Here is a 22,535-nt window from a genome sequence, read left to right on the forward strand (position 1 = left end):
CTGCAGTGGGTTGCCATTTCCTTCCCCAGGGGATTCTCCCAACCTAGGGATCGAACCTGCGTCTCTTGCATCTCCTGCATTGGCAGATTGTTTATCATTGTGCCACCTGGGAAGTCCCAGCAAAAGTGGTATAAAATGTCAGTTTTTAGATGGTGTCTCATATAGAGCAGGTAGTCAAAAAAGTGTCATCTTTTAATGCTTTTTCTCCCTTTCCAATACTAATGCACAAATCCCACTTTCCCTTCTCCCCTAGTCAGGCCCTTCTCCCACCCGTGCGCTATCCATGCTAGAATCTGGATACATTTCATGTGAGAATAAAATAAAGGACATTCAAACATGTGAAAGTTCAAAAAATTTATCATCCATATATTCTTCCTTAGAAAGTTGCTAAGGCATATGCTTCATTAAAGGAGGATGTACAATGAAAAAGAGAAAAATATGGGTTGAGAAGAGGAGGAAAGGAAGCCTTAGGATAACAGCTGTGTAGTCAAAGAATGAAATGATCTAGAAGAATAGTTCCCAGGGAAAATAACAATATCAGAAAGAGATGGCCACAAATGTTTCCCATAATGAAGAGTTGGAAAGAAATGGGAATGATAAAGGAAAACAATGCAGGAAAAACAAAAATAGGTAATTAGAAATTTTAAGAAAACTGAAAAATGCCTAAGTAAGGATATACAACCAAAGACGACTACTTGGGACTATAATTAATCATTAATTCAAATGATACTGTATCTGGTACTATTTTAGCCACTGGGGGGGGGGGGAATAATAAACAAACAAATAAAAATCAAACAAAGTAGGTAATCCTTGTCTTTTTGAAGCTGTAGTCAAGAATGAGGAGAGTGACAATAATTTTAAAAATTAAGTGGAATACAACATATGATTTGTATTAATAATAAAACACTACAGAGAAAAATACAACAGAAAATAAAGCAAGAATCCCAGGTAGGAGAGTTGCTATTTCCAATAAGATAGTCAGGAACAGCCCTACTGAGCAGTCGTCCCTTTTGCCAAGAATTTAAGGAAGGGCAGGATCAATCAATGTGGTCCTGTGGGTGAACGGATGTTCCAGGCTGTGGGAACAGAAAATGCTAAGGCACTTTTCACATAACAACAGAAACACTTAATTGGGGTTATAAAATAGCATAATTTTTAGAAATGCAAAAATGAAAGAACTGAGAACAGAACCACGGAGACCATGGGTGCACTTATCCTCATCTGAGAGAGGGGACAATCCCAAAGCAGCATATATAGTTAATGGGACAAGAAATAATGGTATTTATTACCCACAGTACACAGTACAGAAGAATGACAGATAAAAGGTGGAGCTGGGGTAGGGTAATTGAGTAAATTTATAATGTCCCCTTTATTTTTTTGGGCTCCAAAATCACTGCAGACGGTGATAGCAGCCATTAAGTTAAAAGACGCTTACTCCTTGAAGGAAAGTTATGACCAACCTAGATAGCATATTCAAAAGCAGAGACATTACTTTGCCAACAAAGGTCTGTCTAGTCAAGGCAATGGTTTTTCCAGTGGTCATGTATGGATCTGAGAGTTGGACTGTGAAGAAAGCTGAGCACCGAAGAATTGATGCTTTTGAACTGTGGTGTTGGAGAAGACTCTTGAGAGTCCCTTGGACTGCAAGGAGATTCAACCAGTCCATTCTAAAGGAGATCGGTCCTGGGTGTTCTTTGGAAGGAATGATGCTAAAGCTGAAACTCCAGTACTTTGGCCACCTCATGCAAAGTGTTGACTCATTGGAAAAGACTCTGATGCTGGGAGGGATTGGGGGCAGGAGGAGAAGGGGATGACAGACGATGAGACGGCTGGATGGCACCACCGACTCAATGGACGTGAGTTTGAGTGAACTCCGGGAGTTGGTGATGGACAGGGAGGCCTGGCATGATGCAATTCATGGGGTCGCAGAGTCGGACACGACTGAGCGACTGAACTGAACTGAACTTTATTTGTAGTATGTATGTGTATGTGTTACTATATGATGTCTAAAAGTGATAAAAAAATCTAAGGTGGAAGCGAATTACTTTGACCTGGATAAATGAAGATAAATATCAGAAGGAAAAGTAGAATAAGAAGTAAGGGTTCAGAGGGAAAAGCTGAACCATTGATATTAAACTATGTGAGTATATCAATTTAAGCATACACACCAACACACACACACAAATACCCACTTTGAAAATTTTCTATGGCTCTTAGGATAAACAACACGGCTACAGGAGAAGGGGGTAGCAGATGTGATGGTTTAAATAGCATCAGCAACTTAACAGACAAGAATTTGAGCAAACTCCAGGAGATTGTGAAGGATAGAGAAGCCTGCAGTTCTTGCTACAGTGCATGGTGCCATAAAGGGTTGGACATGACTTAGCAACTGAACAACAACAGGGCCCTGTCTGCTTTACCAGCCTCACTTGATGCCTCCCTCCCCTGCACTCTCACTCTGGCCATTGTGGCCCCCTTTCAGTTTCCTGAGCAAGCAAGCCCCTATGTTGTTCCTTCCATCTGAAATGTTTCTGGCTCAATATTCACCTCCAGGCTAACTTATTCATTAGACGCAGGGGGCATAAGTGCCTAGGGTCCAAAATACTCTTAGGAGTCAATGAAAATGTTTTACTTTCTTTTAAAATAAGAAAAAAAAAAACCAACTCTTTTAGGTCAAATAAAATGTTTTAGCATATAATATTAACATATTTGTCTTCATACCAGTATAATGAAGATATGACTTATAATACTTTTAAAGAGGAAGGGACCCATGAAGGCAAAGATGTTTAGAGGCTACAGAAGTCACAATGTGGCCCCTGCCTATCCTATTCCCCATCTCTACCTGACCATGAGACTCACTCATCCCTCAGCCCCAAAGCCCCTTCTTTGGAGATTCTTTGCCTGATTTTCCCAGACTATATGAGTTCCCTATATAAGTTCACACATTACCTTGTAATATGGAAATGAAGTAAACTGTATAATTTTCTGTTTGATGGAATCAGGAACTGTGTCTACCTCATTTACCACTATATCCCCAGCACAAAGCCTTACATGCAGTGATGTGAGACTGTGAAGGACAGAATTTTTACTGTGGCTCTCTGAAACCCTGGTTCAGGCTTCTGATCCTGAATTTACTACTTAATCTTTTACTGACTCAGTTTCCTCATTTAAAAATGGGGATAATGATGGACTTTTGAGTTAGAATGTGAATTAGAATAGTGCCTGACATACACTAAAGCCTATGTAAAGCCTCGTTACCCTTTCTTCATGTGATCACATGATTATTAGAACACTACTCCTTTAATTACTATTATCATTACCATTATTATTCCATACATTAAAGGTTTTGGTTTGCTAATTTCCTCCCTCTTACCATCTATTATGTAAATATGTTTTAAAGGAGAGGAGTCATTTTAACAACTTAAGTCACAAAGTTTTTAGAGATGTTAGAGCAAACAGCTGTAAGGATGAAAGGAAACTGAGGTTTTGGTAATTGACAATACATAATTATCCATAAATTCAAAATTTTAGGGCTTTCAAAATATCCACACCAACCATTCATGAGTTTGAGTAAACTACAGGAGATAGTGAAGGACAGGGAAGCCTGGTGTGCTGCAGTTCATGGGGACGCAAAGAGTCAGACACGACTTCACAGCTGAACAACAAAACCAGTTTATAATTTCACAAGATAAGATTGTGCAAGAAGAATGTTTTCAGTGAAGAGTAGTAAATGAGAATCCTCTGAAACATAAATTTCCATGAAAATTTAATAAAAATGAAAGATGAATTTACTGCAAGTGAAAGTCGCTCAGTCGTGTCTGACTCTTTGAGACCCCATGGGCTGCAGCCTGTGAGGCTCCTGTGTCAATGGAATTCTCCAGGCCAGAATATTGGAGTGGGTAGCTGTTACCTTCTCCAGGGTGTCTTCCCAAGCCAGGGATTGAACCCAGGTTACCCATATTGTGGGTGGATTCTTTACCCTCTGAACCCCCAGGGAAGCCCAAGAATACTGGAGTGGGTAGCCTATCCCTTCTCCATTGGATTTTCCCCACCCAGGAATCGAACTGGGGTCTCCTGCGTTGCAGGCAGATTCTTACCAGCTGAGCTACCTAAATTTCTTTTTCTTTTTGTTAAAAAAAACCTTACCTGTTTTCCCCCAATAGATGCTCTACACAGTTGATAACAATTTTCAATAGTGATATTACTTTCTTGGGGTTACAATTCTTTACACATAATTCTTTCTGCACATAAATAAAAATACATACCCCAAAGCAGTAAAAATAAAATTTAGCAGCAGTAAATGAAACGACTGTTAAGGGTTTCCATTTGGGTAAACATTTATCTTAACATTTAAGCTTCAGACTCCTGAGATGACCCTTGGGATAAAATGACAGACTCAGGTTTGATTTCTTCTGACAGTTCAAACAATACTCCACAAACTAAGGATCATTTTTTTTTTTTTTTTTGGAGGATAAATGACTGGCTAGGAGCATTAATGTCCTCAGGCTTTGCTAGAGGCCTGTAATCTCACCTCATCATTATTCACAATCATCCAGAAAAGCCTCAAGCTAGAACTATGATTGTCACTTAGAACTAAACTTGCAAGTTCATTTAAAAAAAAAAAAAAATCGTTCCTTCTTTCATGATTTCATTTTTTATTTAATTCATGTGTATCTTTAGACATGAACTTCAGCAAACATTAAAACCTAGAGCAATAGTCAATCTGTATATCTTCTGAGAAAACTGGATAAAAAAACATTTGTGTGACTTTGGACAAACCTGAGTTAAGCTCTCTGCTCTTCTGTTTCCTCATTCATAAGATGAAATAGTTTGGCACTATTAACCTGATGGACTCTCTTAACTATAAAAACATGACTTTACTTAGCTATGATGAAGATTCAGACTTATTTTCCTTTTGTGTGTTTGATATGTATCAACAATCCTATTTCCAGCTGAGACTAACTCTGGTTTTGTATCATTATTCTTTGAATAGGAATCATAGCTAATGCTATTCTGTACTCTTTCTGGTATTAGTAGTCATGAGATATTTCCTGAATTTCTTATGATGAACTTTTATATTCAGAATTTATCCTCAAAGAAGATCCAAAGATTATATTGCTTATTCTGAAATGATAGCTCAAAAACCAATCATATATTAATTACATACAACATAAAATTCTATCTAGTCCAATGATTAAAAAAAATGCTGTTACATTTCTGGAGAGGTAAATACAAACTTTTATTCAAAAGGCTTGCAAAATCTTTTTAATATATAATTCACAATTTAGGACAGTGCCTTCTGAAGACAAAAAATTTATATCATGGTATAAAGAGATTTATGGATCCTAATAAGGCATAACTTTAGTAAAAAAGGTAGCTAAAGCTTTTTATTGAGATATAACTTTAGAAACAAAAATGTTATACAGATATCCTACAGATCCATATATTTAATCCATGAGAGATGAGCAACATAAGTATTTAGTATAATTAAATTCTCATGGAAACTATTTTAAAATCCTAAATTATGTAAAAATAATCTGAACTAATGCTGGCATTTGGTTTAACACTGTAAATATCTTTCAGTGAAAGTCAGTGATTGTAGCAAGACAAACTATGTCAGATGCAAACTACAGGTTAGTTAAAAATACCTTTAAAGTCAGTGTGCATACTGAAATATTTAATGATAATGTCTGAATTTGCTTCAAAATAATATAGATGGTATAAACAAGATTAGCTATGAGTTCTTAATTACTGAAGCCAGATTGAAGTACATGGGGGTTCATTATACCTTTCTGCCAAATACTCTATGTTTGAAACAATCCATAATACACACTTAAAAAAGCCAATATATAGGCAAACATCAAAACTAGAACCCACGAGGAAGACGACAGATTTAACCTCATAAAAATGTTAACTTTATAGGGCAAAAAGAAAGTACATAAAACAAAAACAAACAGCTTTACAACAAACGTTAAAGGCACTTCCCTAGGTGGGAATGAGACCAACAACTTAAAACAACCTTGTACACATCTAGACTCCCATCTCAAAACCTCATAGGATGACCAAACCAAAAAATTACTACAGGTATACACACAGTAAATGCAACCTGAATGTAACACCAAAGCTAGTTAATAAATCACAAGAGAAGAGAACAAAGGAGGAACAGAAGGAAAAAGACCTATAAAAACAAATCAAAAACAAGAAAATGTCAATATGAACATACACAGATCACATGGACCACAGCCTTGTCTAACTCAATGAAACTATGAGCCATGCCATGTAGCGCCACCCAAAATGGATGGGTCATGGTGGAGAGTTATGACAAAATGTGGTCCACTGGAGAAGGGAATGGTAAACCATTTCAGTACTCTTGATTTGAGAACCCCATGAACAGTATGAAAAGGCAAAAAGATATGACACTGAAAGGTGAACTCCCCAGGTGCTCAATTGTTACTGGAGAAGAGTGGAGAAATAAGTCCAGAAAGAATGAACAGATGGAGCCAATGCAAAAACAAAGCCCAGGTGTACATGTGACTGGTGATGGAAGTAAACTCCGATGTGGTAAAGAACAATATTGCACAGGAACCTGGAATGTTAGTGCCTGAAGAACTATGAATGGCATTGAAACATGTAAAATATCATGTAAGAAACGAGTTGCCAGTCCAGGTTCGATGCACGATACTGGATGCTTGGGGCTAGTGCACTGGGACGACCCAGAGGGATGGTATGGGGAGGGAGGAGGGAGGAGGGTTCAGGATGGGGAACACATGTATACCTGTGGCGGATTCATCTTGATATTTGGCAAAACTAATACAATTATGTAAAGTTTAAAAATAAAATAAAATTAGGAAAACAAACAAACAAACAAAAAAAAAAGAACTATGGACAGCGGTTCCTGACACTGTATAGGAGGCAGTGATCAAGACCATCCCTAAGAGAAAGAAATGCAAAAAGGCAAACTGGTTTGTCTGTGGACGCCTTACAAATAGCTATGAATAGAAGAGAAGTGGAAAGCAAAGAAGAAAAGGAAAGATATACCCATTGGAATGCAGAATTCCAAAGAATAGCAAGGAGAAATAAGAAAGCCTTCCTAAGTGATCACTGCAAAGAAATAGAGGGAAACAATAGAATGAGAAAGACTAGAGATTTCTTTAAGAAAATTAGGGATACCAAGGGAACATTTCATGCAAAGATGGACTCAATAAGGAACAGAAATGGTATGGACCAAACAGAAGCAGAAGCTATTAAGAAAAGGTAGCAAGAATACATGGAAGAACTATATAAAAAATATCTTAATGACTCAGACACCACGATGGTGTGATCACTCATCTAGAGCCAGACATCCTGGAGTCAAGTGGGCCTTAGGAAGCATCAATATGAACAAAGCTAGTGGAGGTGATGGAATTCCAGCTGAGCTATTTCAAGTCCTACAACATGACACTTTTAAAGTGCTGCAATCAATATGCCAGCAAATTTGGAAAACTCAGCAGTGGCCACAGGACTGGAAAAGGCCAGTTTTCATTCCAATCCCAAAGAAAGGCAATGCCAAAGAAAGTTCAAGCTACTGCACAACTGCACTCATCTTACACACTAGCAAAGTAATGCCCCAAATTCTCCTAGCCAGGCACTAACAGTACATGAACCAAGAACTTCCAGATGTTCAGGCTGGATTAGAAAAGGCAGAGGAACTAGAGATCAACTGCCAACATCAGCTGGATCATCGAAAAAGCAAGAGAGTTCCAGAAAAACATCTACTTCTGCTTTATTGACTACACCAAAGCCTTTGATTGTGTGGAACACAACAAACTTTGGACAATTCTTAAAGAGACGGGAATACCAGACCACCTACCTGCCTCCTATGAAACTTGTATGCAGGTCAAAAAGCAAGTTAGAACCGGACATGGAACACCAGACTAGTTCCAAAATGGGTAAGGAGTATGTCAAGGCTATATATTGTCACCCTGCTTATTTAACTTCTATGCAGAGTATATCATGAGAAATGCTGGGATGGATAAAGCACAAGCTGGAATCAAGGTTGCTGGGGGAAATATCAGTAATTTCAGATACACAGATGACACCATCCTTATGGCAGAAAGTGAAGAGGAACTGAAGAGCGTCTTGATAAAAGTACAAGAGGAGAGTGGAAAAGCTGGCTTAAAACTCAACATTCAAAAAACTAAGATCATGGCATCTGGTCCCATCACTTCATGGCAAATAGATGGGAAACAATGGAAACAGTGACAGCTTTTATTTTCTTGGGCTCCAAAATCACTGCAGATGGTGACTACAACCATGAAATTAAAAGAGGCTTGTTCCTTGAAAGAAAAGCTATGACCAACCTAGATAGCATATTAAAAAGCAGAGATATTACTTTGCCGACAAAAGTTCGTCTAGTCAAAGCTATGGTTTTTCTAGTAGTCATGTATGGATGTGAGAGTTGGACCATAAAGAAGGCTGAGTGCCAAAGAATGCTCTTGAACTGTGGTGTTGGAGAAGACTCTTGAGAGTCCCTTGGACTGCAAGATTAAATCAGTCAATCCTAAGGGAAATCAGTCCTGAATATTCATTTGAAGAACTCATGGTGAAGCTGAAGCTCTAATACTTTGGGCACTTGATGGAAATAATTGACTCACTGGAAAAGAGCCTGATGCTGGGAAAGACTGAAGGCAGGAGGAGAAGGGGACAACAGAGGATGAGACGGTTGGATGGCATCACTGAGATGATGGACATGAATTTGAGCAGGCTCCATGAGTTTGTGATGAACAGGGAATCCTGGTGTGCTGCAGTCCATGGGGTTGCAAAGAGCTGGACACAACTGAGGGACTGAACTGAACTCAACTATCGATAATTACCTAAATATAAATGGGTTAAATGCTCCAATCAAAAGACATAACTTGTTGAATGGATACAAAAACAAGACCTGTATATATGCTGTCTACAAACGACCCACTTCAGATCTACGGACACATACAGACCAAAAATGAGGGGATAGGAAAAGGTATTTCATGTAAACAGACACCAAAAGAAAGCTGGAGTAGCAGCATTTTTATCAGACAAAATAGACTTTAAAATAAAGACTGTTATAAGAGACAAGGAAGGACACTACATAATGATGAAAGGATCAAGAAGAAGATATAACAATTGTAAATATATATGCACCCAATGTAGAAGGATCTCAATATATAAGCCGAATGCTAACAGCTATAAATGGGGAAATCAACAGTAACACAGAAACAGTGGGGGACTTTAACACCTCACTTACACCCATGGATCATCTAGATAGAATATAAAGAACACAAGCTTTAAATGCTACATTGGATAAGATGGATCTAATTTATATTTATATTTCATCCCCAAACAGTAGATTTCACTTTTTTTTAAAGTGCACATGGAACATTCTTCAGGACAGATCATTCCTTGGGCCACAAATCAAACCTTGGTAAACTTAAGAAAAACGAAATTTTATCAAGCATTTTTTCCCAACCACAATGCTATAACACTAGACACTACTACAGAAGAAAAAAAGAAAAACTGTGAAAACCACAAACACATGGAAATTAAGCAATACTCTCCTGAATGACCAGGAAGTCAGTGAAGAAATCAAAGAGGAAATAAAAAAATATCTAGAAACAAATGACAATGAAAGCACGATAACTCAAAACCTATGGGATGCAGCAAAAGCAGCGGTGAGAGGGACGTTTATGGCAATACAAGCCTACCTCAAGAAACAAGGAAAACACTGAAAAAACAACCTAACCTTACACTGAGAGCAACTAGAAGAAGAAGAAGAAGAAAACACCCCAAAGTTAGTAGAAGGACAGAAATAAGAAAGATCAGAGCAGAAATAAACAAAATAGAAACAAAGAAAACAATAGCAAAGAGCAATGAAACTAAAAGCGGTGCTTTGAGAAGGTAAACGAAATTGATAAACCTTATGCCAGAGCTATCAAGAAAAAAAGGGAGAGGACAGAGAAAACAGAAAGAGAAATTAAGGAAACAATTCCACTCACCATTGCAACGGAAAGAATAAAATACTTAGGAATATATCTACCTAAAGAAACTAAAGACCTATATATAGAAAACTATAAAACACTGGTGAAAGAAATCAAAGACGACACTAATAGATGGAGAAATATACCATGTTCATGGATTGGAAGAATCAATATAGTGAAAATGAGTATACTACCCAAAGCAATTTATAGATTCAATGCAATCCCTATCAAGCTACCAACAGTATTCTTCACAGAGCTAGAACAAATAATTTCACAATTTGTATGGAAATACAAAAAACCTCGAATAGCCAAAGCGATCCTCAGAAAGAAGAATGGAACTGGAGGAATCAACCTACCTGACTTCAGGCTCTACTACAAAGCCACAGTTATCAAGACAGTATGGTACTGGCACAAAGACAGAAATATAGATCAATGGAACAAAATAGAAAGCCCAGAGATAAATCCACGCACATATGGACACCTTATCTTTGACAAAGGAGGCAAGAATATACAATGGATTAAAGACAATCTCTTTAACAAGTGGTGCTGGGAAATCTGGTCAACCACTTGTAAAAGAATGAAATAGAACACTTTCTAACACCATACACGAAAATAAACTCAAAATGGATTAAAGATCTAAACATAAGACCAGAAACTATAAAACTCCTAGAGGAGAACATAGGCAAAACACTCTCCGACATACATCACAGCAGGATCCACTATGACCCACCTCCCAGAATATTGGAAATAAAAGCAAAAATAAACAAATGGGACCTAATTAACCTTAAAAGCTTCTGCACATCAAAGGAAACTATTAGCAAGGTGAAAAGGCAGCCTTCAGAATGGGAGAAAATAATAGCAAATGAAGCAACCGACAAACAACTAATCTCAAAAATATACAAGCAACTCCTACAGCTCAATTCCAGAAAAATAAATGACCCAATCAAAAAATGGGCCAAAGATCTAAATAGACATTTCTCCAAAGAAGACATACAGATGGCTAACAAACACATGAAAAGATGCTCAACATCACTCATTATCAGAGAAATGCAAATCAAAACCACTATGAGGTACCATTTCACACCAGTCAGAATGGCTGCGATCCAAAAGTCTACAAGTAATAAATGCTGGAGAGGGTGTGGAGAAAAGGGAACCCTCTTACACTGTTGGTGGGAATGCAAACTAGTACAGCCACTATGGAGAACAGTGTGGAGATTCCTTAAAACTGGAACTAGAACTGCCTTATGATCCAGCAATCCCACTGCTGGGCATACACACTGAGGAAACCAGAAGGGAAAGAGACATATGTACCCCAATGTTCATCGCAGCACTGTTTATAATAGCCAGGACATGGAAGCAACCTAGATGTCCATCAGCAGATGAATGGATAAGAAAGCAGTGGTACATATACACAATGGAGTATTATTCAGCCATTAAAAAGAATACATTTGAATCAGTCCTAATGCGGTGGATGAAACTGGAGCCTATTATATAGAGTGAAGTAAGCCAGAAGGAAAAACACCAATACAGTATACTAACGCATATATATGGAATTTAGAAAGATGGTAACAATAACCCTGTGTACGAGACAGCAAAAGAGACACTGATGTATAGAACAGTCTTATGGACTCTGTGGGAGAGGGAGAGGGTGGGAAGATTTGGGAGAATGGCATTGAAACATGTAAAATATCATGTATGAAATGAGATGCCAGTCCAGGTTCGATGCACGATACTGGATGCTTGGGGCTAGTGCACTGGGACGACCCAGAGGGATGCTATGGGGAGGGAGGAGGGAGGAGGGTTCAGGATGGGGAACACATGTATACCTGTGGCGGATTCATTTTGATATTTGGCAAAACTAATACAATTATGTAAAGTTTAAAAATAAAATAAAATTAAAAAAAAAAAAGGGGGAGAGGACTCACATCAGTAAAATTAGAAATGAAAAAGAAGTTACAACTGAAAAGAAGAAATACAAAGGATCATAAGAGACTATTACCAGGAACTATATGCCAATAAAATTGACAACTTAGAAGAAATGGACCTACACAAATCAATCAATGTGATATACTCTATTACCAAATTGAAGAATAAAAACCATTCGATCATCTCAAGAGATGCAGAAAAAGCTTTCAGCAAAATTCAACCCCCATTTATGACAAAAACTCCAGAGAGGGGCATAGAAGGAACCTACCTCAACCTAATAAGTAAATAATAAATCTACCTCAACATAATAAAAACCACATACACACAGACACACACATATATAACAAATCCACAACAAACATAATTGTCAACAGTGAAAATCTGAAAGCATTTTCTCTAAGATCAGGAACAAGACATGGATGCCTACTCTCACTACTTTTATTCAGCATAGTTTTGAAAGTCCTAGCCATGGCAAGCAGAGAAGAAAAATAAATACAAGGAATTCAAATTGGAAAAGAAGTAAAACTGGCACTGTTTGCATATTACATGATACTATATATAGAAAATCTTAAAGATGCTACAAGAAAACTACTGGAGCTAATCAATGAATCTGGTACAGTTGCAGGACACAAAATTAATACACAGAAATCCCTTGCATTCCTGTACACTAATAATGAAAGAGCAAAAAGAGAAATTAAGGAAACAATCCCATTTACAATCACATCAAAAAGAATAAAATACCTAGAAAGGAACCTACTTAAGATTTGTACTCTGAAAACTATAAGCCATTGAGGAAACAAATCAAAGATGACACAAATGGGAGAGATATGCCATGATGCCATGTCTTGGATGGAAGAATCAATATTATCTAAATGCCTATACTACCCGAGGCAATCTACACATTCAATAGGACCCCTGTCACCAATGGCATTTTTCACAGAACTAGAAAAAATTTTACTATTTTGCATGAAAACACAAAAACACCCCCAAATAGACAAAGCAATCCTGAGAAAGAAAAACACAGCTGGAGGCATGAAGTTCTCTGACTTTGGACTATACTACAAACCTACAGTAATCAAGACAGTATGGTACTGGCACAAAAACAGAAGTATAGATCAATGAAACAGAACAGAAAGCCCAGAGATAAACACACCTACCTATGGTCAAATAATCTATGACAAAGGTGGTAAGAACATATGGTAAAGAAAAGATAGTTTCTTCAAGAAGTGGTGCTGGAAAAACTGGATAGCTAACATGAAATGAGAATACTCCCTAATACCATACACAAAAGTAAACTCAAAATGGATTAAAGACCTAATTGTAAGGCTGGATGTTATTAAAAAAATTTTCTCAGAGGAAAATATAGGCAGAACACTCTTTGACATAAATTGTAGCAATATCTTTTCTGTCTCACCTCCTAAAATAATGAAAATGAAACCAAAAATAAAACAAATGGAATCTAATTAAACTTAAAAGCTTTTGTACAACAAAGGAAAACATAAAAAAAAGAAAAACCCCAAAAGACAAACCAACAATAGATTAATCTCCAAAACATACAAAGAGCTCATGCAGTGCAATTAAAAAAAACAAACAAAAAAACCCCTCAATCCAAAAATGGGCAGAAGACCTGAACAGACATTTCTCCAAAGAAGAAACAGAGATAGCCAAAAAGAACATGAAAAGATGCTCAATATCACCAGTTGACAGAGAACTGCAAATCAAAACACAATGAGGTATATGACCTCACACTGGTCAGAATGGTCATCAAAAATCCTACAAACAAGGCATGCTGGAAAGGGTCTGGAGAAAAGAGAAACCTTCTTTCCTGTTGGTGGGAATGTAAATTGGTAGAGCCACTATGGAGAACATACAGAGGTCCTTAAAAAACTAAAAATAGAGCTATCATGTTGTTGTTGTTTAGCTTCTCAATCACAAACAAGTGACACATTACCCATTACCATATGATCCAGCAATTCCACTCCTGGGCATATATCTGGAGAAAACCGTAATTCCAAAAGATACATGCACCCCAATGTTCATTGCAGCACTACTTACAATAGCCAGCACATGGAAGCAACCTAAATGCCCATCAACAGATGAATGGATAAAGGAGACATGGTACATATATACAATGGAATATTAGCCATAAAAAAGCACAAAATAATGCCATTTGCAGAAAGATGGATGGGCTCAGAGATTGTCATACTGAGTAAAATAAGTCAGACAGAAAAGGACAAATATCATATAACATTGTTTATATGTGGAGTCTAAAAGAAATGATACAAATTAACTTATTTACAAAACAGAGTTACAGATGTAGAAAATAAATTTAAAGGGGAAAGAAAGGGGATGAGGGACACCTTGGGAGACTTGGATTGACATATACACATTACTATATATAAAATAGATAATCGACAAGGACCTATTATATAGTTCAAGAAATTCTACTAAATATTCTGTAATAACCTATATGGGAGAAGAATCTGAAAAAGAATGGATATAGGTATATGCATAACTGAATCACTCTGCTGGACACTTGGAACTAACACAATGACGTACATCAACTATATAAAAGTAAATTAAAAAATTAAAATATAAGCATTCTAGGACTTCACTGGTGGTACCAAGGAGAAGACTCCACCTGCCAATGAGGGGAAGTGGTCTGATCCCTGGTCTGAGAAAATCCCACATGCCGTGGAGCAACAAAGCTCATATGCCACAACTACTGAGCCACTCTCTAGAGCCTGTAAGCCTCAACCGCTGAGCACATGCGCCACAGCTACTGAGCCATGGGCCACAACTACTGAAGCCCACACACTCCTGGGCCCACAAGCAATAACTACTGATCATGCACACCGCAGTAACTGAAGTCCACACACCCTAGAGCTCACAAACCGTCAACTACTGAGTTTATGTGTTGCAAATACAGAAGCCTGCACTTAGAGCCTGTGTTCTGCAACAAGATAAGCCACTGCAATGAGAAGGCCATGCACCACAACAAAGAGTAGCCCTTGCTTGCAGCAACTAAAGAAAGCCTGAGCACAGAAAGAAGACCTAGTGCAACTAAAAATAAATGAATAAGTAAATAAGTTATTAAAAAACAGAAGCATTCGGGCCAAAGAGCATTTATATCCTATTATGTCTAGTCATAATATGTATGTATATATGCATATAATAACACATGTGTATATAATAGTACATTATATATAAAATACATATAATAGTATACATATCAATAAACTTAGAAAGGCAAAAAAGAAAATGCAAAGAGGACTTATCTCAAGATGGCAGGATTACTATACATTTTCTGTTTTTATTTTTTACAATGAACAGGTATTAATTTTATAATAGAACTATATTTAGAAGTGTTTTTATGACTTTACTATTTGGAGATGTGTGGCATTTAAGTCTATAGATGTCAGATGCTTTTCAGATTTAATAAAAATTAAGTTCATAGACAAGAAAACTATAATTATGTGAAGAATTCATGGAGAGAAAACAATTCCTACCTTGTGGAGAGAAACTGATAAAAACATAACATGTGCTATGAGACCCAGCAGCGTAATGGAGGCAGTAAATCTCTAGATGGTCTATGCCTTTATGAGTCCCTATAAAGGAGTACCTCTTCTCTCTGTAACGGAAATAACATAGACACACACATTTATTTAAAGGAGAGGCTGAAAGAAAATCATCCTTAAGTACACACTGCAGCTACATAGGCTGCCTGTTTGCAAGTGGGATCTCAAAGAGAAACAGTTGGATATATCATTTATTGGTTGTATGCCCTTGGGAAAGCTATTTATCCTTCCCATGCCTCAGTTTCCACAACTGTAAAAGGGGATGATAATAGTACCAAAGTAGAAAGATTATTATAAAGATTAATATTCTTAAACACAGCACTGTCCGGTACAATAATAATAGTAAATACCATTTATGTGCTAGGTGTGAGCTTAGTCGCTCAGTCGTGTTTGACTCTTTGCGATCCCATGGGCTATAGCCTGCCAAACTCCTCTGTCCATGGGGATTCTCCAGGCAAGAATACTGGAGGGGTTGCCATGCCCTCCTCCAGGGGATCCTCCCAACCCAGGGATCGAACCCTGGTCTCCCACATTGCAGGCAGATTCTTTACCAGCTGAGCTACCAGGAAGTCTATATATCATTTTTGTGGTTTTAAAGATAAATAAATGGGTGGGGTTGATTCACAGAACATATTACTGTCAGTGATATTTTACTTCTCTCAGCATCTCCAGTAATTCTCATTTCAGAGTTATGAGTGGATATTATTACCACCTGGCCCTCAGATTTGCAAATCAGAAACTTGATTTTATCAGAGCTACCCAAACTTACAAACTCACAGGAACAAATAAATTTAAAAAGGGGAATTTTTTGATTTTTCAAAATGATAGCCAATGGACTAGATTAAATATTATTTACTGATAGTTCATCTATTTAAGCACAGACCACTTAGAAATTGCCTGGTTACTGTAAAATTAAAGAAATTGAAAACTCAAATTGGCCCTTCTATCAAATCATAGCAGTGTGCCTTTCTACTTTGTTACCAATTTCTTCTTCCATTGATATGAAACCTTGAGAAGGCACAGCATTACCAATGGAGCATTCTTGTCAAGAATGTTTAATCTGAACCTAATAATTTTTTTAAAAATGTAAGAAAAATGAAAATTAAGGGACATTCTGCAATTTGTCTAGACTTTTAAAAAATATGTCTACAACATGACATAAAAAGGCTGATAATTTTTTTTTTTTTTTTAGATTAAAGGATGCTAAAGAGGAGGTCTTCTGGGACTGTGGCTGCCAGTGTCCCCATCCCTACTGCATGCCGCTGCCAACCCATGCCTCTGTGGGAGATGCTCTAACACCAGCATTTTCCCAGTCAGAAATGAAATCTGTGTCCCCTGCATTGGAAGTATAGAGCCTTAATCACTGGACCTCCAGGGAAATCCTATTAAAAAAATTTTTTTTTATATGGACTTTGTACAAGTTTTGAAAATCCGTCTCTGAAATTGTTTTCAGAGACGTTTTTGAACTATACGAGACAGCAGTTTCATTAATACATGATACCATACTGATGGAGGTAATTAAGACAATGGTGACCCCCTTCAAAAGGTCCCATGCAGGCACTGCTGCATTCAGTCTCCCAACCCTACAGCAGGCCACTGCTGACCCATGTCTCCGCTGGAGACTCCTGGACACACACGGGCAAGTCTGGGTCAGTCTCTTGTGGGGATACCAGAGACTGAGACAGAACTGTGTCTGAGTGTCTCCTGTGGAGGTACGGGTCAGCAGTGGACTACTGCAGAGCAGGGGCTCTGGGTGCAGTAGACCTGGGTATGACATAAGCCCTCTTGGAGGAGGTCACCATTAACCTAACCATAGAGCCGCAAGAACTTACACAGGACTGGGAAACAGACTCTTGGAGGGCATAAGAAAAAACCTTGTGCACACCAGGACCCAGGAGAAAGGGGCAGTGACCCCACAAGAGACTGACTCAGACTTGCCCGTGAGTGTCCAGGAGTGTCTGGCAGAGGTGTGGGTAGGCAGTGGCCTGCTGCAGGGTTAGGGGCATTGTGTGCAGCAGCGCCTGCATGGGACATTTGGAAGGAGGTCACCATAATCTTCATTACCTCCATCATAGATTGGCCTCAGGTCAAATAACAGGGAGGGAACACAGCTCCACCCATAAACAGAAAATTGGATTAAAGATTTACTGATCATGGCCCAATATGCCAGCAAATTTGGAAAACTCAGCAGTGGCCACAAAACTGGAAAATGGCAGTTTTCACTCCAATCTGTAAGAAAGGCAATGCCAAAGAATGCTCAAAGTACCGCACAATTGCACTTATCTCACACACTAGCAAAGTAATGCTCAAAATTCTTCAAGCCCAGGCTTCAGCAATACATGAACCATGAACTTCTAGATATTCAAGCTGGTTTTAGAAAAGGCAGAGGAACCAAAGATCAAATTGCCAACATCAGCTGGATGATCAAAAAAATAAGAGAGTTCCAGAAGAACATCTATTACTGCTTTATTGACTGCCAAAGGCTTTGACTGTGTGGATCACAATAAACTGTGGAAAATTCTGAAAAAGATGGGAATACCAGACCACCTGACCTGCCTCTTGAGAAACCTATATGCAGGTCAGGAAGCAACAGTTAGAACTGGACATGAACAACAGACTGGTTCCAAATAGGAAAAGGAGTACATCAAGGCTGTATATTGTCACCCTGCTTATTTAACTTATATGCAGAGTACATCATGAGAAACGCTGGGCTGGAAGAAGCACAAGCTGGAATCAAGATTGCTGGGAGAAATATCAATAACCTCAGATATGCAGATGGCACCACCCTTATGGCAGAAAGTGAAGAGGAACTAAAAAGCCTCTTGATGAAAGTGAAAGAGGAGAGTGAAAAAGTTGGCTTAAAGCTCAACATTCAGAAAACGTAGATCATGGCATCCTGTCCCATCACTTCATGGGAAATAGAAGGGGGAACAGTGGAAACAGTGTCAGACTATTTTTGGGGGCTCCAAAATCACTGCAGATGGTGACTGCAGCCATGAAATTAAAAGACACTTACTCCTTGGAAGGAAAGTTATGACCAACCTAGATAACATATTCAAAAGCAGAGATATTACTTTGTCAACAAAGGTCTGTCTAGTCAAGGCTATGGTTTTTCCAGTGGTCATGTATGGATGTGAGAGTTGGACTGTGAAGAAAGCTGAGCGCCAAAGAACTGATGCTTTTGAACTGTGGTGCTGGAGAAGACTCTTGAGAGTCCCCTGGACTGCAAGGAGATCCAACCAGTCCATTCTGAAGGAGATGGGGTCGCAAAGAGTCGGACACGACTGAACACATGAACTGAACTGAGCATGGCCCCAACCATTAGAACAAGACCCAGTTTCCCCCTCAGTTAGTGTCTCCTATCAGGAAGCTTCCATAAGCCACTTATCCATCAGAGGGCAGATAGAATGAAAACCACAATCACAGAAAACTAACCAATCTGATCAAATGGACCACAGCCTTGTCTAACTCAAAGAAACTGTAAGCCATGCTGTGTAGGGCCACCCAAGATGGACAGGTCATGGTGGGGTGTTCTGACAAAATGTGGTACACTGGAGAAGGGAATGGTAAACCACTTAAATACTCTTGCCTTGAGAACCTATGAACAGTATGAAAAGGCAAAAAGATAGGACACTGAAAGATGAACTTCCCAGGTTGGTAGGTACCCAATATGCTATTGGAGATCAGTGGAGAAATAACTCCAGAAAGAATGAAGAGATGGAGGCAAAGTAAACACAACACTCAGTTGTGGATGTGACTGGTGATGGAAGTAAAGTCCAATGCGGTAAACAGCAATATTGCATAGGAACCTGGAATGCTAGTGCCTGAAGAATTATAAACAGAGGTTCGTGACATTGTACAGGAGGCAGTGATCAAGACCATCTCCAAGAAAAAGAAATGCAAAAAGGAAAAATGGTTGTCTGAGGAGAACTTACAAATAGCTGAGAAAAGACAAGATGTGAAAGGCAAAGAGGTGAAGGAAAGATATACTCATCTGAATGCAGAGTTCCAAAGAACAGCAAGCAGAGATAAGAAAGCCTTCCTCAGTGATCAATGCAAAGAAACAGAGGAAACAATAGAATGGGAAAGATTGGAAATCTCTTCAAGAAAATTAGAGACACCAAAGGAATATTTCAAGCAAAGATGGGCTCAATAAAGGACAGAAATGGTCCTTTAATAACAGAATGATCTTTATTAACAAAAGCAGAAGGATATTAAGAAGAGGTGGCAAGAATACACAGAAGAACTATACAAAAAAGATCTTCGTGACCCAGAAAACCATTTTGGTGTGATCATTCACTTAAAGCCAGACATCCTGGAATGCAAAGTCAAGTGAGCCTTACGAAGTATCACTATGAACAAAGCTAGTAGAAGTGATGGAATTCCAGCTGAGCTATTTCAGATCCTTAAAGATGATGCTGTGAAAGTGCTGCACTCAATATGCCAGCAAATCTGGAAAACTCAGCCATGGGCACAAGACTGGAAAAGGTCAGTTTTCATTCTGAATCCTAAGAAAGGAAATGCCAAAGAATGCTCAAACTTCTGCACAATTGGACTCATCTCACATGCCAGCAAAATAATGCTCAAAATTCTCCAAGACAGGCTTCAACAGTATGTGAACCATGAACTTCCAGATATTCAAGCTGGATTTAGAAAAGGCATAGGAACTAGAGATCAAATTTCCAACATCTGGTGGATTATCTAAAAAGCAAGAGAGTTCCAGAAAAACATCTACTTCTGCTTTATTGACTATGCCAAATCTTTCACTGTGTGGATCACAACACACTCGGGAAATTCAAGCGATGGGAATACCAGATCACATGACCTGCCTTTGGAGAAATCTGTACACAGGTCAAGAAGCAACAGTTAGAACTGGACATGAAACAACAGACTGGTTCCAAATTGGGAAAGGAGTATGTCAAGGCTTTATATTGCCCCCATGCTTATTTAACTTATATGCAGAGAATATCATGCGAAATGCTGGGTTGGATGAAGCACAAGGTGGAATCGAGATTGCCGGGAGAAACATCAATAACCTGAGATATGCAGATGATACCACCCTTATATCAGAAAGCGAAGAAGAACTAAAGAGCCTCTTGATGAAGGTCAAAGAAGAGAGTGGAAAGTCTGGCTTAAAACTCAACATTCAGAAAGCTAAGATCATGGCATTCGGTCTCATCACTTCATGGCAAATAGACGGGGAAACAATGGAAACAGTGAAAGACTAATTCTTTGGGCTCCAAAATCACTGCAGATGGTGACTGCAGCCATGAAATTAAAAGACACTTACTCCTTGGAAGGAAAGTTATGACCAATCTAGACAGCATATTAAAAAGCAGAGACATTACTTTACCAACAAAGGTCCATCTAGTCAAAGCTATGGTTTTTCCAGTAGTCATGTATGGATGTGTGAGTTGGACTATAAAGAAAGTGGACCCCCGAAGAATTGATGCTTTTGAACTGTGGTTGGAGAAGACTCTTTAGAGTCCCTTGGATGGCAAGGAGATCCAACCAGTCCATCCTAAAGGAAATCAGTCCTAAACATTCACTGGAACGACTGACACTGAAGCTGAAACTCCAATACTTTGGCCACCTGATGTGAAGAGCTGACTCATTTGAAGAGACTCTGATGCTGGGAAAGATTCAAAGCAGGAGGAGAAGGGGACGACAGAGGATAAGATGGTTGGATGGCATCACCGACTCGATGGACATGAGTTTGAGTAAAGCTCTGGGAGTTGGTGATGGCCAGGGAAGCCTGGCATGCTGCAGTCCATGGGTCACAAAGTCAGACATGACTGAGTGACTGAACTGAACTGAATGTTTAAAAAATTCATTCTCACAATCTGAAATTTGATATGTTTGCATATTCAGACTGCTATTTTATTCTTAGTTTAAGATTTAATTATAAGGGAAGATGAAAAACAACATTTCAAAATCTTTATTATTGTTTGATTCTTTCCTGGAAGCCCTTTGAATCTGTTGACTTACTCCATGGGTTCTGCCTGTTCAGAAAATATATATGTAATTACTTTTGTTCATAAAAATGTTTTGCATACACATACCGGTTTCATCTGAATTCTTAAACCAACTAAATGTCATCATCTCAAACTAAGCTTAGTGGGTCAAAAGTTATGTATGCCTTTTGGGGTCAAAAACAAGCGGTCTTGTGTGGTGTAAAGTTAATTGCAGAGGCAGCTACAAAAGAGAAATTCCAAAAATATTTTGAACAATTCTAGCATTTCTGGCCTCCAAAAATCACCATTTGAAGGAAAAAACTGACTTAGACTATATTTAATAAAGTACCAGATTATTCATAGTCCCAGTTTGTAACTTTAGTTTATTAAAAAGAGTTGTTGGTTTTGTTGGACTGGAATTTAAACATTTTACTGTTTCCTAATTATTGAATACTATTTTTAATTGGTATTAAACTTTTACAAGTGACCCTGATATTATAACTTGTCTCTAATTAAATAATAGTATACTTATATCATCAGTTTCATTCTCTAAAAAAATGCCTTTACAACTCAGTTTTATTTATTTTTTTTTTGCATTTCATATTTGGTATTTTCCATCATGAAAAACTGTATACATTCATGTTCATAACTGTTTCATTATTATATTTGTTGTTATCTTTCAGTTCAATTCAGTCGCTCAGTCGTGGCCAACTCTTTGCGACCCCATGGCCTCCCTGTCCATCACCAACTCCCAGAGTTCACTCAAACTCATGTCCATCTAGTCAGTGATGCCATCCAGCCATCTCATTCTCTGTTGCCCACTTCTTTTCCTGCCCCCAATCCGTCCCAGCATCAGAGTCTTTTCCAGTGAGTCAGCTCTTCGCATGAGGTGACCAAAGTATTGGAGTTTCAGCTTTAGCATCAGTTCTTCCAATGAACACCCAGGACTAATCTCCTTTAGAATGGACTGGTTGGATCTCCTTGCAGTCCAAGGGACTCTCAAGAGTCTTCTCCAACACCACAGTTCAAAAGCATCAATTCTTCAGCGCTCAGCTTTCTTCACAGTCCAACTCTCACATCCATAC

General features: G+C 38.4%; 1 protein-coding gene across 5 annotated transcripts in view; it reads right to left on the reverse strand.

Annotated features, from left to right (window-relative positions):
* MBD5 (methyl-CpG binding domain protein 5) overlaps window positions 1-15,545 on the reverse strand; it is a 159,714-nt gene extending 144,169 nt beyond the window's left edge. For all 5 annotated transcript variants that reach the window (XM_027561265.1, XM_027561281.1, XM_027561274.1 and 2 more), the window contains exon 1: window positions 15,428-15,545. The gene's annotated coding sequence lies outside the window, so the exon portion shown is untranslated. The remainder of the gene's footprint in view (window positions 1-15,427) is intronic.
* Window positions 15,546-22,535: the final 6,990 nt, after the last annotated feature.

The sequence above is a fragment of the Bos indicus x Bos taurus genome, chromosome 2 (assembly GCF_003369695.1).
Source record: "Bos indicus x Bos taurus breed Angus x Brahman F1 hybrid chromosome 2, Bos_hybrid_MaternalHap_v2.0, whole genome shotgun sequence".
Lineage (NCBI taxonomy): Eukaryota > Metazoa > Chordata > Mammalia > Artiodactyla > Bovidae > Bos > Bos indicus x Bos taurus.